This window comes from Musca domestica, unplaced genomic scaffold (genome assembly GCF_030504385.1).
Source record: "Musca domestica strain aabys unplaced genomic scaffold, Musca_domestica.polishedcontigs.V.1.1 180, whole genome shotgun sequence".
Taxonomy (NCBI): domain Eukaryota; kingdom Metazoa; phylum Arthropoda; class Insecta; order Diptera; family Muscidae; genus Musca; species Musca domestica.
The window spans coordinates 34655-51608 of NW_026712239.1; the positions used below are offsets into that span (position 1 = coordinate 34655).

At 32.6% G+C, this 16954-nt stretch overlaps 7 non-coding genes across 7 annotated transcripts; 4 read left to right on the forward strand and 3 right to left on the reverse strand.

Moving 5' to 3' along the window:
- Nucleotides 1-177: 177 nt before the first annotated feature.
- On the reverse strand, nt 178-249 carry TRNAP-UGG (transfer RNA proline (anticodon UGG)). Its single transcript has one exon. It is a non-coding gene; the product is annotated as a tRNA-Pro (tRNA).
- A 4863-nt stretch (nt 250-5112) lies between these two features.
- TRNAA-AGC (transfer RNA alanine (anticodon AGC)) lies at nt 5113-5185 on the reverse strand. The gene has a single exon. It is a non-coding gene; the product is annotated as a tRNA-Ala (tRNA).
- Nucleotides 5186-5405: 220 nt separating this feature from the next.
- On the forward strand, nt 5406-5477 carry TRNAP-UGG (transfer RNA proline (anticodon UGG)). Its single transcript has one exon. It is a non-coding gene; the product is annotated as a tRNA-Pro (tRNA).
- Nucleotides 5478-8295: 2818 nt separating this feature from the next.
- LOC131801918 (U6 spliceosomal RNA) lies at nt 8296-8402 on the reverse strand. Its single transcript, XR_009341953.1, has one exon. It is a non-coding gene; the product is annotated as a U6 spliceosomal RNA (small nuclear RNA).
- Nucleotides 8403-8909: 507 nt separating this feature from the next.
- On the forward strand, nt 8910-9016 carry LOC131801919 (U6 spliceosomal RNA). The gene has a single exon (XR_009341954.1). It is a non-coding gene; the product is annotated as a U6 spliceosomal RNA (small nuclear RNA).
- Nucleotides 9017-14636: 5620 nt separating this feature from the next.
- On the forward strand, nt 14637-14743 carry LOC131801920 (U6 spliceosomal RNA). Its single transcript, XR_009341955.1, has one exon. It is a non-coding gene; the product is annotated as a U6 spliceosomal RNA (small nuclear RNA).
- Nucleotides 14744-16408: 1665 nt separating this feature from the next.
- TRNAT-AGU (transfer RNA threonine (anticodon AGU)) lies at nt 16409-16482 on the forward strand. Its single transcript has one exon. It is a non-coding gene; the product is annotated as a tRNA-Thr (tRNA).
- Nucleotides 16483-16954: the final 472 nt, after the last annotated feature.

A 16954-nucleotide genomic window follows, 5' to 3' on the forward strand; every position in this document is an offset into this window, starting at 1 on the left:
ATTCTTGGAAAAAAGACGTCGGTCATTGACACTAGTCGGAGTATTATATGGGTAAATTTAAAAAAAAAGTTTAGTCTTATGTTTAGTAGTAGAAATTACTGACCTTTACCATGAGTCCCCTATGTGTTATGACGTTGTACATTTCCTTGGGCGAATAAATAAAATTATAAAAAGGGAGGGCTCAACCGGGATTTGAACCCGGGACCTCTCGCACCCAAAGCGAGAATCATACCCCTAGACCATTGAGCCGCATGGCAACCCTATTTGAGAGTTTTCTGAAAAATACTCTCTCTCTCTCTCTCACTCTCTGAAAAGAAAAATTGGGGGATTTTTAAATTGGCAAGACCTTCAAGAGCTATTAAATTCCTCTATTTGAAGTTCAGAATCTAAAACTATGTTTACATTGGAGCACTTTGCTTTTCCACATATTTTACGTTAAATTATAATCTAAATAAATACATTTTTTTATTTGCATTTCTTAAACAAATATTCGTATCTACCACATCTAATTGTCTATACCAGTTTTCATCTTCTTCATTATTTTTAAAACTATTTAAAATTCAAAACTCAAAACTAACTTTCAATTGTTTCGAATTGTATTGTTTGCTTTTCCGAATTTTTAAGGTCACACTAAATTCCGAAGTAATCATTAAGCATTGCATTATTTCTCATTAGTATTCAATACCAATCGTGTTGATTGACCCAAAGAAACTACGGTTTCACCCTTTTGCTGGAAATTCAGAAAAATACATGGTAACCCTTTTCGCATATGGGGATGTAGCTCAGATGGTAGAGCGCTCGCTTAGCATGTGAGAGGTACGGGGATCGATGCCCCGCATCTCCAATCTGATTTTTTTTATTTTATGATTTGTTATTTGTTTAATAATATAAAATGTGTTTAATAATATATTACAACAACTCTACATTTATTGTTACCTTAACTCTAGCCATATATCCTCATATATGTAGGGAGTAGATAAATAGAAGACTTTCTTAAGGTATTGTAAATATGTATATATGGCTGTATTATAGATTTTCAGTTGAAATTATACTTTTTGGAGAGCGGCTTTATATAGAACTCCTTCTACATGAATATCTTCTAAATGTCCTCCATACATAGAATACACCAAAAATACCTTGAATTTATTAAAAATTGTACGCACGGGGTTTGTCATTCATAGATAAATGTGCCAAGACACGAATTTTCATAAAACCCAAGTTTAAATCTGCTACATATCCAACCCAATCCTATCTCACTCAATTTTTAATTCAATTTCTTGTTTATTTACCTGAACAAATAAATCAAATTAATGTTAAATAGGTATTCCGTTGATTGCATTGGCGTAGCTTTAATTTTTATACATTTGTGCATTTGTTTGTAACACGGAGAAGGAAGCGAGATAGACCCATAGGGGTCTAGGATCGTCATAGAATAACTTTCTGAGTCGATCTATGCATTTCAGTCCGTCCGTCCGTCCGGGTGTCCATTTATTCTTGTGAACAAAATGCAAGTCGCATTTATTATCCGATTGATATGAAATTTTCCAAATAATATTTGATTGGCCTAATAACGAACCTTATTGAAATTGGTGATAATCGGATCATATTTAGATATAGCTGCCATATATCTTCAACCGATTTCGGGTTAATTGTGCACCAAATGGCTAATATAAGTCCAAATGGCCTGGATTATGATACATCCCACCGAATTCAGTCTAGAAGTAAGCAAATCAAATTTGGAAAAAAATCGGTTCAGATATAGCTATATCTCCCACATATATGTTTCATCCGATTTGGGGTTTAAATTCCCTCACATGCGTAATATGCACTACAGAATAATGATATTTGGTACCAGCTATCAGATACAGCTCTGAAATAAGTGAATCAATTTTTGTCAAGATCGGTTCAGATTTGTATATAGCTCCCATATATATTCTCAACCGATTTCGGGTTAATTGTGCACCAAATGGCTAAAATCAGTACAACCGAATTCAGTCTAGAATCAAGTACATCGAATTCGGTTCAGATATACCTAAAGCTCCCATTTATATGTTTCATTTCATTGGGTGTTTAAGTCTCTCACATTCGTAATATGCCTTCGACAACAATAATATTTGGTACCAGGTATCAGATGCAGTCCAGAAATATCTCTGCCAAATTTTATCAGGATCGGTTCAAATGTGGATATAACTCCTTCAACCGATTTCGGGTTAATTTTGCACCAAATGGCCAATATCAGTCCAAAAGACCTGAATTTTGGTACATCCGACCAAGTACATAAAATTTGGTGAAAATCGGTTCAGCTATAGCTATAGCTCCCGTATATATGTTTCATCCGATTTAGTGTTTAAGTCGCTCACATTCGTAATATGCCTTCGACAACAATGATTTTTGGCCAAATTTTATCAAGATCGGCTAAGGTTTATTGTGCAAATAATTGCTAATACCAGGCCAAATGGAGTGAATTTCGGGACGTTCGCTTCCATTTTTTGGAACTCGGCTCCAATATATATTTTGTTTAATATAACCATTTTCGATATCAAGCATTCCCTCGGAAACTAAATTATAACTGCTCTAAAGCCAAATGTTGTTCTTCTACTAAGCAAACTGTAGTTTCATTCTGGCACTGATGCTTCTTATTATAATACTGATTTGATACTGATACTCTCCAATTCAGTTTCTTTGAAAGTTTACAACTCTCCCTCTCTGTTTTGTGGGTGTTGTTTTTCTAGCTCTATTCATATTTATGCTAGTGATCACGAAACAAACTAACAAAAGAGGCGAAGAATAAAAAGTAACAGTGCTTATGTGGGGTCTGTTCAGTAAGTGATAAACAGTGATGCTTCTATAGCGTTTTTCACATAAACCGCAGGGTTAAGCTTAATTACGAGAATTTATTTTAAGTAATTTGCTATTTAAATGAATTTGAAAATTAAATTCACGGAAAATACTAAATTCAATACAATGTAAACGTACTATAAGTCTTTAATTTACTTATTTAACAGACTAAATCCCTTCGAAAACTTTCAAGCAATCAGCTGATTTATTAAACAAAACAACTTGTCCGCTACATCGCAAAATTTGTGTATTTTATTAAAAATGAGCTAAGCATGTCCGATTTTGCAACTTTGTTGTCAAAAATAATTACAATCATAATAATGACAAATAAATAATAATAATAACAATAATAATAATAATAATAATAATAATAATAATAATAATAATAATAATAATAATAATAATAATAATAATAATAATAATAATAATAATAATAATAATAATAAAAACAATAATAATAATCACAATAATAATAATAATAATAATAATAATAATAATAATAATAATAATAATAATAATAATAATAATTATAATAATAATAATTATAATAATAATAATAATATAATAATAATAATAATAATAATAATAATAATAATAATAATAATAATAATAATAATAATAATAATAATAATAATAATAATAATAATAATAATAATAATAATAATAATAATAATAATAATAATAATAATAATAATAATAATAATAATGGTAATAATAATAATAATAATAATAATAATAATAATAATAATAATAATAATAATAATAATAATAATAATAATACTAATAATAATAATAATAATAATAATAATAATAATAATAATAATAATAATAATAATAATAATAATAATAATAATAATAATAATAATAATAATAATAATAATAATACTAATAATAATAATAATAATAATAATAATAATAATAATAATAATAATAATAATAATAATAATAATAATAATAATAATAATAATAATAATAATAATAATAATAATAATAATAATAATAATAATAATAATAATAATAATAATAATAATAATAATAATAATAATAATAATAATAATAATAATAATAATAATAATAATAATAATAATAATATAATAATAATAATAATAATAATAATAATAATAATAATAATAATAATAATAATAATAATAATAATAATAATAATAATAATAATAATAATAATAATAATAATAATAATAATAATAAAAATAATAATAATAATAATAAAACTAATATTAATAATTGGAATTCCGAATTCTAAAAAAATAATGTTTTAAACTTGCTTCCTTATGCGGCTTCCTCTGAAACTGAGCAAATCATTATTTCACAAAGTTCTAAAATTACCCCATTTCATCTCTCCTCACCACTCCTAAAAAAACTGTGGAATCTACGACCCTGATTGCCTTTCCAAATATCATAAATATATGCAAAACACGTTCATTATGGCAATTCTGTGCCACACGAATTTATGATGGTCTGCCCTTTGTTTAAGCTACCAATCATTTTTCAAGATTTCCAAAAATTTCCACAACAGCAGCCAAAGGCGGCACCTAGCCTAACTGCACTCTGCATAAATACCGCCATGATAAGTTCATATGCGGGGTTCATATCGTCCGGTAGACGCATGATGCCACCCTCATTATTATCATTGTGACACTTTGCGTACGTTTTTTGGAAATTATATTGTTCAGGCATGTCACAAAAACAGTGGAGTATGTGAGAGGGTGCGAAAAAATATCTCAACAAAACGTGCAAAAATTTATTGGCACGTTTTTTGCCACTAAAATACCGGAAGGATGTCAACGACGACAAGAAAAAGCACCTGGAAATAAAGGTTGGCTGGCTGGCATGTTTAGCATTCCGTTTGGGCTTTTTGGTTTTTTTTTTCATCGTCACATTTGGTGTCTGATTTTTGTCACCTACCATGGATGTCGTATGAGGGACACACATAAATTATGTCCAAAGGATCTCCACATAAAAAGGTGTGAAATCAGTTGCATGAAGAAAAAAAGATAAGAAGTGATGAGGGGTGTTTTCAAGGTTAGAGGAATAGAAAAGGGTTCTTAATTTTAACAGGGTAAAATATTTCTGTCGGGATTCTGGCCATGAAACTTCTAGAGAAGAAATTGCGGGATTTTGGGATAAATAGAAAGAGAGAATAGGAGAAAATTTGACATCAACTTCCTCTCTTATTATTACCACTACCACAGAAGTGTATAAATAAAGATAATTATAAAAAATAAAGTAAAAAAATAGTTTTGAAAAATATTCAATTGGAGATGCGGGGCATCGATCCCCGTACCTCTCACATGCTAAGCGAGCGCTCTACCATCTGAGCTACATCCCCAGATAACGGTACTTTCCACATGGTTAGTTTTGTTTTATTCGTTATTAGCCATGACGGCCAACGATCTCACAGCCATTGATTTGTTGTTGGCCAGGCAAACAGAAAACTAGTTGCGATGAGTGTGGACGAGAAAGCAGCATTGATTTATTTTTACTCTCTGCAATGTTGTCAATATTGAATTTTAGTGTTGTGTTGGCAACAATAGATGGCGCCAGTATGCGGCTCAATGGTCTAGGGGTATGATTCTCGCTTTGGGTGCGAGAGGTCCCGGGTTCAAATCCCGGTTGAGCCCGTTGTTTTTTGATTTTAAGTTTTATGTTATGGAATTTGAAATGGTTTAAAGTAACAAATATAATAACATAATAGTAGAAGAATTAATCGAAACGAAGGCATTCTCACGGAGTCGAGTTAAATTGGGTTTCTCTTATCTTTTAGATTTTTTTCCACTAGCTTAAACATACGATATTCTCCCTAACTAAAAGTGTATTTTTGCGGCACGGATAAATAAATGAAAAACAAATTCCAAAATGTTCAAAAATTAACAAAATCATCTCTCAAAATAAATGCGTAAAAATTTTACTATATTTTGTTTTCTGATTTTTTTTTAAATAATGTAAAATGTGCCGCTAATTTACAAAATTGTGATTTTCTAAATTTTTCTGAAATTTTTGTGAAAATTTCGTGTTGACAAGCCAAAAGCAAGTGGCTAAATTTGACATTTGGTGACAAGTAACATACATTTCCGAAGATCCATTTATATGAAAAATGCTTCCGTTTTCTTTGGAGTTGTCGACTCTAGTCAGCATTCGAATAGAAGGTAGAAACAGACGATCAATGGAACTCAACCTGGATTTTTTTTTAAATAGGAAGGGATCGAAGCCTTTCGATTGCGACAGAGGACGATCACGATCTATTTATTTGTTTCGAAAGAAAATGAATGTGAAAAAAATCAATTCTATGTGTATTTCAATTCAATTCAATTTTTTCAATTTTTTTATCAATTTCACAAAAACATTAGATTCTGTATTTTTCATTTTTTTTCAGTCAAATCAAACGAAGTTGAGGCAGTTTACCAATATAATTTTTTTGAAAAATATATTTTGAAACAACAATTTATGAAATATTTTCCGTTTTTCCCAGGCTATGCCATTGACTCCCTAAAGTAAAAAAGATTCACTTGGAGATGCGGGGCATCGATCCCCGTACCTCTCACATGCTAAGCAAGCGCTCTACCATCTGAGCTACATCCCCACATAAAAAATGAATATTTAATAATTTGCCACTGGTTTTTGGTTAAATTAAAAATTGAAGTACTTTATAACCCTTTATTCTTATATAATTTTTTTAGTCTATAAAAAAATTCTTTGAAATATCCCCCTATCCTAAATTTTATCGTACTTAAAAAAAATTCTAAAAATCTTCGTTTTTAGAATTTATTACCCATGTCAAAACATTTTTCTCATTTTTGAATTTGAAAAAAAAAATGTTCAACAAAAAAGTCCCTGCTAGAAATATTTTTAAAAATTCGCGTTTAAGGATCTGAAAGTCCTTAACAAAAAAATATGTATTTAAAAAATTCATGTATAAGGATCTAAGGACTATTAGATCCTTAAAAACATTTCTAAAAATCCGTGTTTAAAGATCTGAAAGACCTTAACAAAAATATAAATCCAATTTTTAAGATTTAAAGATCCTTATGGAAATAAGTGTTGTGGATCTGAAAGTTTTTGTTAAATAATAAATAAAAAATATACGATTTTGAAAACATAAGTTTCTAAATTTTATTGTCTAAAAATCTACGTTTTTGGAATTAATGGCCCTTTGCCAAAAAATGTTCTAAAATTCTAAAAACCCACAGAAACGTATTTGAAAGTCTATGGCAAAAATATAAAAAAAACTGATCTAAAAGTTTTAAAAATCCGGGTTTAAGGATCCGAAAGTCCAAGACAAAAATTTTTCTAAAAATCCATGGATATGAATTTAATAATTCTTGTCAAACATAAATTCTAAAAATCCACGTTTAAGGATATGAAAGTCCTAGACAATTTTTTTTCTAAAAATCCAATTTTTTGGAGATCCTTACGAAAATAGTTAAAAAATCGACGTTGATGTGACTGAAAGAGTTTGTCTAAAAATCAACGTTTTTGGAACCATTTATCCTTGCCAAAAATATTTCTTACAATCCAGTTTTATGGACCTAAAAGTTCGTCCTTTTTAAAAACTCTAAAAATTTACATTCTTAGAATTCATTGCTTAGCCAAAAAAATTCCTAAAATTCTAAAAACCCAAAGAAAAGTGTTTGAAAGTTTATGGCAAAAGTATTAAAAAATATTTTTTTATTGATTAAATAGAAATATTTTGTTAGAAATATTTTTAAAAATCTGTGTTTAAGGATTCGAAAGTCCCTGACAAAAAATGTTATAAATATCCATGGATAACAATTTAATAGTCATTGTCAAAAATAGTTTTAAAATCCGTGTTCAAGAATCTTTAAGTCCAAGACAAAACTTTTTTTTAATAATCCAATTTAAGGCTTTAAAGGTCCTTTCGAAAAAAATCCTAAATTTCCTTGTCAATTTTTTTTAGAATGGATTGTCTTTGTCAAACCTTTTCGAAATTAAGTGTCCTTGCCAAAAACATTCATAAAAATCTATGTTTTTGTAATAAATTGTCCTTGCAAAAAAATATTTGTTAAAGGTCCACTTTTTTAGATTTATAAACACATTGCAGGATCTGAAAGTCCGTGTCAAAAATATTTCTCAAAACCAAATTTAAGAATCTGAAAGTCCTTGCTAAAACATGTTTCTAAAAATCCCCATTTATGAATCGGAAAGTCCTGGCCAAAAATATTTCTAAAATCTAAAATATTTCTAAAAATGTCCGGTTTATGGATCCGAAAATTCTGACCATAAATATTTAAGGAAATCAAGGTTTTAAGAATTATTCGGCTCTGCCAAAATTATTTCTTTAAACGTCCTTGAAAGTCCTTGCCCAAAATATTTTTAGAAATCCACATTACATTATATTCACAAATTGTATAGTTCTCGTCAATAATAATTCCATTATTAATCTCTCTTTATAAAAAAATATTAACCTCTCTCTAATGGGCAAAAAATGTGGAACGCTTCACGATTTTGCGTGTCATCCTTGCGCAGGGGCCATGCTAATCTTCTCTGTATCGTTCCAATTTTAGTATATGTTCTGCCGAAGCAAGAACGAGGACTACCTCTACGCTGAATCTATTTGTAGTTAACATTTAAGAAAAAGGCACATGAGAATTATAACAACTCACCGAAGTAAACTTTTTCAATGGGAAATATGCGTTAGACATTAAATAACTCTTTTAAGGGTGTAAAACTAGTTTCTAATTTAGTAAGTTATTACTGAAGAAGGCCAATAGGGGTGTATACGAATTTTCTACCTGAATTCATTTTTTCTTGGGTTGTCAAAAAGGATCTATGAAACTCAGGTAGACGAAAATGCTTCCTAAGGTATACATTCTCACAACCAACTCCGTTTTAATCTACCCTTACGTGGCTTCAATGAACGCAATTCTCTCCATACACAATCGGACCATTGAAAACAAATACAATCAAAACATTATTGGGAGAGCATAAAAGTGCTACTCCATATCCAACTATAAGATGCAGTTCTCAACTTATAATTCTCGTATGCGATTTCCAAAAATGTTAAGTACAAATACAAACCATAGCATCTTATCTTCGTTCTTGCTTCGGCAGAACATATACTAAAATTGGAACGATACAGAGAAGATTAGCATGGCCCCTGCGCAAGGATGACACGCAAAATCGTGAAGCGTTCCACATTTTTTGGGCAAGGGAAATTTTGAGTCGTATACTAACATTTTTGGAAATAGTAGATATCTATAAAGGAGGATTTTTGGGACCCTCAATTATATGGCAACAGAGGGTATAAATCATTTGATACGACCAAAACGTGCCTCATCGAAACAACGGTTTTAGACCATAGGTCTCTTTGGACCAAATTAGTTTCAGAATATTTGGATTAGATCTAGGGGTGTCTGTCCGACTGTCAATCTTGGCTGTTGTGCATGATAACTCTCGAAGCGGATATCTGAGTTGAAGAAAACTTGGTACATTGTCATATTATTATTAAACTTAGATCAAGTTCGGAGATCGGCATTATGGTCCACTCCTTCTGGTATTTCCCCCACAAAAGGTCGAAATTTTCAAAGAAGATATTTGACTGCATATACGGAGAAAGGATAATCCGACTTTGTTTTGGAAATATTGGGATATTTCAAAATCCTAATATTTCCATTAGTGCAATGTCAGGTGCGAAAATGGACCACATCGACCCACTCCATCAAGTACCTCCCACATAAAGGGTCAAAATTTGGAATAATTATATCTCTTATAAAATGTGATGTTAAAGTTCGATTGTCTTCAAATTACACACATCACAATACTTTTATTAACCCAATATCTGCTGTGAAGTTGGAATATATCGACCCACTCCTTCTGGTATCTCCCCCACAAAGAATCAACACTTTGAATATCTGAAGCTCACAAAACGCGAAATTAACCCTCGATTCCATTCAGGCTTGGCACATGTAAATATTTCTATCAACACAAGATCTGTTTTAAATATGGTAGAGATGGGACCATTCCTTCTGGTACCTACCACGCAACGGGTCAACATTTTGAATAATAATAATAACTCTCATAAAATGCGAAATAAGCATCCGTTTCTTCTAAAATTTCATATATACTAAAACGTTTACCAATGCTAGATTTGGTGTGAAGATGGAATATATCGGTCGACTCCTTTTGGTACCTCCTCCACAAAGGGGCCAATATACTGAATAACCATATAGCTCATAGAATGCGGAATGAGCATCGAATTATTTTCAAACGTGGCACATCTCAATATTTCTCTCAAAACAAGATGTGGCGTGAAGATGGGACAGATCGGACCACTCCTTCTGGTACCTCCCCCAACAAAGGGTCAACATATTGAATATTCATGAAGCTCATAAAACGCGGAATTAACACTCGATTCCATTCAGAGTTGGTTCACCTCAATATTTCTATCGGAACAAGATCTGTTATAAAAATGGCGGAGATCGGACCATTCGTTCTGGTACCTCTCCCACAAAAGGGTCAAAATTTTGAATAACCAAAACGATTATAAAATCCGAATTAAGCATCCGATTCTCTTCATATTTCACACATCTCATTATTTCTACTACTACAAGATCTGCTGTAAAGATGGGATACATCGGTCCACTCTTGCTGGTACCTCCCCCACAAAGGGCCAAAATTATGAATATCCACGAAGCTCATAAAACGCCAAATTAACCCTCGATTCCATTCAGGCTTGGCACATCTTAATATTTCTATCAACACAAGATTTGTTATAAGGATGGTAGAGATCGGACCATTCCTTCTGGTACTTTCCCCACAAAGCGTCAAATACTGCACAAAAAGAGAAGGGACAATGCGATTTTTCTCCAATTTTGCAATAATTTTAGAAAGGATAATAAAATCTAAAAGTTTTGCCAAAAATATATTCTCTTTAAAAAACATTTTTTGAAAATTATCATTTGTTTGAGGCGTGGGAGGAGGTGTGGACACAATTTTTTCCCCTTCTACCGTGGAAATGCCATAAATTATGTTAATATTTTCTAAGCTTTCTAAAAAACGCCCACATGTTTTTCGGCAGGACAATGTCTAACAAATAATGTTATATTTTAAAGATACGGCGGACAATGGCCGAGTGGGTATCAAAAGAAGTGGGAGATCTGTTGACAATTGTTTTCAACAAATCTACCAAGAGAGAGGAAGAGAGAGAGAAAGAGAGATAGGAGAAAAATGGTGGCTACGGACATCAAATATCAAATGGCAAACTGGATAAATAGAAAACATTTAGCCAACTTTCCATCTACTGTCCGAAACAAGGATTGTACTTTTAAATACACATGTTTAGAAACACACACCTACATACACATATGCCTTGCAGGACATCAACATAATGTCCTGTACACCATAGAGGCTGGCATGGTGAAATAAAATGCTTTGTTAAGGACTTTCCTGTCCGTAAACGCCTTGAAGTTAGGAAGTTGTTGTTGTTGTTTTTGGTATTGCTATTTATTTTTGTCTGTACTCTCTTTTATGTGCTGCTGTGTCAGCAGAAAAAAACTGGCGAAACTTATCTCAACTATCGAAACAATTGGAAACGCACATAAAAATTGGTTTTGTCCGATTCCCATTTTCCACAGGACAATGCCCGATGTTAATGTTCTTGACCACCACATTTGATATTGGAACATAAAATTTACTATCCGATAAGGCAAAACAATTACAAATGCCATGCAATGACAGGAAATAAGGATAATACACAAATTTGAGTGAGGGAGAGAAATAGCCACTAGATTTTAATGAAGTTGGAGAAATATTTGCCTAAATTTTCAGGAAATATTTTTAAGAATTTTTCTTTTGTCAAAAATAGACCCTGCAAAAATTATTTATCAAAATAATCCTGGCGGGTTGGCAGGTATCTTTTATCGCCACAACAGATCTTGCGTTAGCAAAAATGTTTGCATGTGTGATATTTGAGAGACTTAAATGGTTATTTCTCGTTTTATGTGCGTTTGTTTTTCAAAATGTTGAACCCTTTTGTTGGGGAGGTACCAGAAGGAGTGGACCGATATTTGCCATCTTCACACCAGACCTTTGAAGACAATCGGACTCTTATGTCACATTTTATTAGAGTTATAATAATTCAAAATTTTGTCCCTTTGTGGGGGAGATACCAGAAGGAGTAGACCGATATATCCAATTTTAATAACAAATATTGTGCTAGTAGAAATTATGGGATATGTGAAATATGAAGAGGACCGGATGCATACTTCAGATTTTATAATAGTTTTAGTTATTCCAAACTTTGACATTTTATGGGAGAGGTAACAGAAAAAATGGTCCGATCTCTACCTCTTTATAACAGATCTTGTGTTAATGGAAATATTGAGATGTACCATGTCTGTAATGGAATCGGATGTCAATTTCGCTTTTTATGAGCTTCAGGGATATTCAAAACTTTGACCCTTTGTGGGGGAGGTACCAGAAGGTGTGGACCGATATATTCCCTCTTCACATCAGATCTTGTGTTAGTAGAAATAATGGGATGTGTGAAATTTGAAGAGAACCGGATGCTTATTTCGGGTTTTAAGATCGTTTTGGTTATTCGAAACTTTGACCCTTTTTGGGGGAGGTACTAGAAGAAATGGTCCGATCTCTACCATCTTTATAACAGATCTTGTGTTGATGGAAATATTGAGATGTACCAAGTCTGAGTGGAATCAGATGTTACTATTGCGTTTTATGAGCTTCATGGATATTCAAAATTTTGACCCTATGTGGGGGAGGTACCAGAAGGAGTGGACCGATATTGCACATCTCCGAACTCGATCTAAGTTTGATAGTAATATTACGATATACCAAGTTTGGATGAAATCGGACAGACGGACGGACGGACTGACGGTCATAGTTAGATAGACTCCAAATGGCTTGAATCGTATTTGGTGCAAAGAGACCCAGGGTCTCAAACCGTTTGTTGATGATTTGGCAGAATGAAATGATTATACTCTTTGTAGCCATTGGCTGAGGTTATAACAATCTAGAAGACCTTTTCTCTATAGAACTTCTATCGAAGGTTTCCATCGAAGATCTACCGACTATTGGCGACTTGAATAAGATATTCTATTAATGCATAGAATATATGTGGGAGACCTCTCTGTAGAAGACCTACATTGGTTATTCTGTCTATTGAAAACCTGAATAAGTTATTTATGAATAGAATACCCATAGAAGAGCCATAGATTTCCCATAGAAGATCTCCCTTCCGTACTAGGTTTTTACAAGATCTCCTTCCTAAAAAAGATCTATGAAAAGTCTTTAGATTATCGAAGGGCTGGAATAGGTCTTCTATGAATAGCAGACACCTTGATTGACTTCTATGCGTAGTATTTCATGTGGAAAGTCTTTTTGATGTGCAGTATAAAGTACTTGTCTATTAAAGACCTGATTACGGCTGTCCCTTTGTATAAAGCTTTCTTTCTATAGAATATCTGCATAAGCTCTTCGTCTATTTGAAACTTGAAGTTTTGTTAAGGCATTCTATCCAAAAACAATTATAGACGGAATTTTAAAAATATTCCACTTACAGGAGTCCCCTTGAAGCTATTGAGCATTTATGGGTTTTATCCTTTGAAGTTCTTGTATCCAAAGACGACCTGTTCAAAGGCTTTTGTTTAAAATCTATGAAATATTATCTGGTCAAAAAAGTCGTACAAAATATCTTCCGTCATTAGAAAACCCATACATCAAATTAGGTACAATTTAGTACTTTTTGTACACTGTGTAGTGGGCATTTTGCATTTTCACCCCTATATCAATATTCACATTTCTATCTCTCCTCCAACACTATATACCAAATTTAGTACCATTAAGTACTTTTCCAATGCATTTCTAAATCCACGTCCATGTCTCAATCGTACACATTTGCAATGGCCCCTATACTGACTTTCAATATTCCATATTTTCTGTTCCATCCAAATGCACATTGTATAAAATTTGGTACCATTTGGTACGATTAGTACACTTCACCATACATTTCCACAACCACCTCCTAATATCAAGAATACTTTCCAAGCATTCCAATATAAAACTTAAAGATTTTTCCTCGTTCCTTTGAAAAAAAAAACTTTATGGTACCAAATTCAAAGTTTTTAGTACTTGTCGTACACCTTAAGTTCAAATTTCCCAAACAACCCACTCCACTAGTGAGCTCTCATTCTAAATTTCAGATTTCTAGCTTTATACATTCGCTCAAATAAAAATGGTACCTTTTGTACTTTTCGTACTCTTTTGCCCAAAATTTCATCCCTTGCCAAAATTTCATGATTCCAATACGCAATTTAAAGATTTTTACCTCGTTCTTTTAAAAAAGAAACTTCATGGTACCAAATTTAATGTTTTTAGTACTTTTCGAACACTTTAAGTTCAAATTTCCCAAAAACCCTAAAATTCAGATTTCTAGCTTTATCCATTGGCTCAAATAAAAATTTCGTTATTGGTTTCAATTCATTGCATGACTTCTACACATCTGGTTATCCAACAATAATAAAAATACAATTTTTTTTGTCCAAAGAAATCCCAATGCCTTCACCCACCCCATGTGCTTTGCTTGTATAAAATATACCCTCTCTCGTATTGAAATACACACATATGTATGTAAGTGTATATTTCCTACTCTCTGGTAGCAAAAAATCACTGCCAACGAAGAGGGCTATTTCTGCAGATAGTCATTGAATTCCTTTGCCACACAAAATACGGTTCGTCCGTTATAATTCTCATATGCTTTTTCATTAAAACCTAAGTACAAATAGTTTCTTAAAACATCGAACTTCGTTCTTGCTTCGGCAGAACATATACTAAAATTGGAACGATACAGAGAAGATTAGCATGGCCCCTGCGCAAGGATGACACGCAAAATCGTGAAGCGTTCCACATTTTTTTGTGAAAATGTTCTTTAAACTTTTTTTGTTGTGATAAACTCGAAAAAATATTAATTTAGTCTTTTTTATAAATTTTATGAAAAATATTTTTATAAATCAATTTTAGAACTATACCATGGGGGGATATTTTGAAGTATTATAGAGGAATACCATATAAAATTCAATTTTAATGGTTAAACCTTAATTGTTAATTTATCTTCCTAAATAAGACATCCTAAATTTGTTTTGCCGCATACAGGTAAGTATTGATGTTTACACATATTCATATACATACATACAGGATGATATGAAAAACCTGCAATCAACCATTTAAATGTGAATAAATCTTTTGTGTCTAGTACCATCGCTCGTTACTCGGTCGGTGATACTGGTAGCGTAGCCCTACACCAAGGACGGAAGTGGAACTGAACGGAAAAAAACAGCAACATCAGCAGAAATGGTTCGAAAAGTAAAGAAGCGACTTGATCGAGACCCGTGTCGCAGTGGCCGAAAAATGGCTCGTGAGCTGAACATATCGCAATATTCCATTCGGCAAATATTGAAAAATGAGCTCAGGGTAAAACGATTGAAATAATAAAGAAGGACAAGATCTTACACCGCAACAGAAAGAAAATAGACTCAAAACAGCCAAAGAGTTGCTTCGCTTGGCCGAAAGTGGTGAACTGCCAAATTTGGTTTTCTCCGATGAGAAAACATCCGTTGTCCGGCAGTTTGTAAACAAGCAAAATGATCGTGTTTACTTGCCAAAGAGATCAGCTGAAAATGTGCACCTTCGGTTGGCCACCAGAACTCAAGCGCCGGCAATGGTGATGGGCAGCCATAACAGCCTATGGTCGCTCTCCGCTTAATCGAACGTGGCATCAGAATATCGAATATTATAGCAAAAATATTCTGGAGGGTGTATTAAAGCCTTGGGCAAGCAAACATTTTGACCTCAGACCTTGGACATTCCAACAGTCCTGTTGGAATGTCCAAGGTCTGAGGTTACAAAATGAGGTTCCTCGCTTCATTTCCAGCGCACAATGCCCACCAAAATCCGTTGGACTATTGTGTCTGGAGTATTTTGGAAAGCAAGGTTGGGACTAAAAAATACCAAAGTGTCGATCATCTCAAGCAAGCGCTTTGCGAGAATGGGCCAGAATACCGCAGAGCAACATTCGGGCAGCGTATGACAGTTTCATTGGCCGTTTATAATAATTCATAATTCGTGCCAAAGGTGACCAATTCGAACAAATATTAACTTATTCTTAAATTTGATGCTATTTCCGATATTTTTTGCTTTTATTCAATAAAATTTAAAAACATTTGAAAAATTATGGCGTTTGACTGTGTTGCAGTTTTTTTCTCATCCTGTACATACGTTCATAGTTCTCTCTAGGGTCCATCTTGCTTACAAAACTACAGTTCCCATGTTATTTATGAAGCAGTAGGAATGTATGTTTGTACGTTTTCACTTGGTGATTAATACGCTTTTCTTTAAATTAAGCTATCTTGTGTTTTTTTCAAAAAGACCGAGAAAGTATTGAAATTTATTTGAATTCTGTAGCTATGTCAGTTGTGTGTGTTTGTTTCGCTGCCATCTGTGTCACATCGATCATTGGAGTGGAGGTAATAGTTTTCTGCTAAGAAACACAAAACAGTTCTATATCACATGGGTCAATGTGGGCGCCGTGGCTTAGTTGGTTAAAGCGCCTGTCTAGTAAACAGGAGATCGTGAGTTCGAATCTCGCCGGGGCCTAGTGATCGAAGTAGATCACAAAATTATTTTTCGATGTTATATTGCTTAAATATTTAATTTTTTAAATAATTCAGTGGTTATGTCTGCAATATTTTTCGCGAAGCCGAAATGGAGATGTAGATATAGATTGAGGCTATCAATCTAATAACACGAATATAGCATTAGTAATATAAAGGGTTATCTACCGATGGAAAAATGTGCTATTTATTCTATTATTATTTTTTAGACAAGGTCTTTAGAGAATATAACCTCGTGCAAATATAAAAGTAATATTATATTTAGTGGAAAGCTTGGACTTAAGTCTGGCTTTGACCCTAAATATTAATAAAATAATATATAAAGGAGGCTCATCCCCTTCAATAGAAAACTACGTTTTATACCTTCAGCCATATGGCTAGAGAGAGTATACAGGGTTAAGATAAAAAACTACAACAAATTCAAAAGCCATAATATTTACATTTCTTTTTAAATT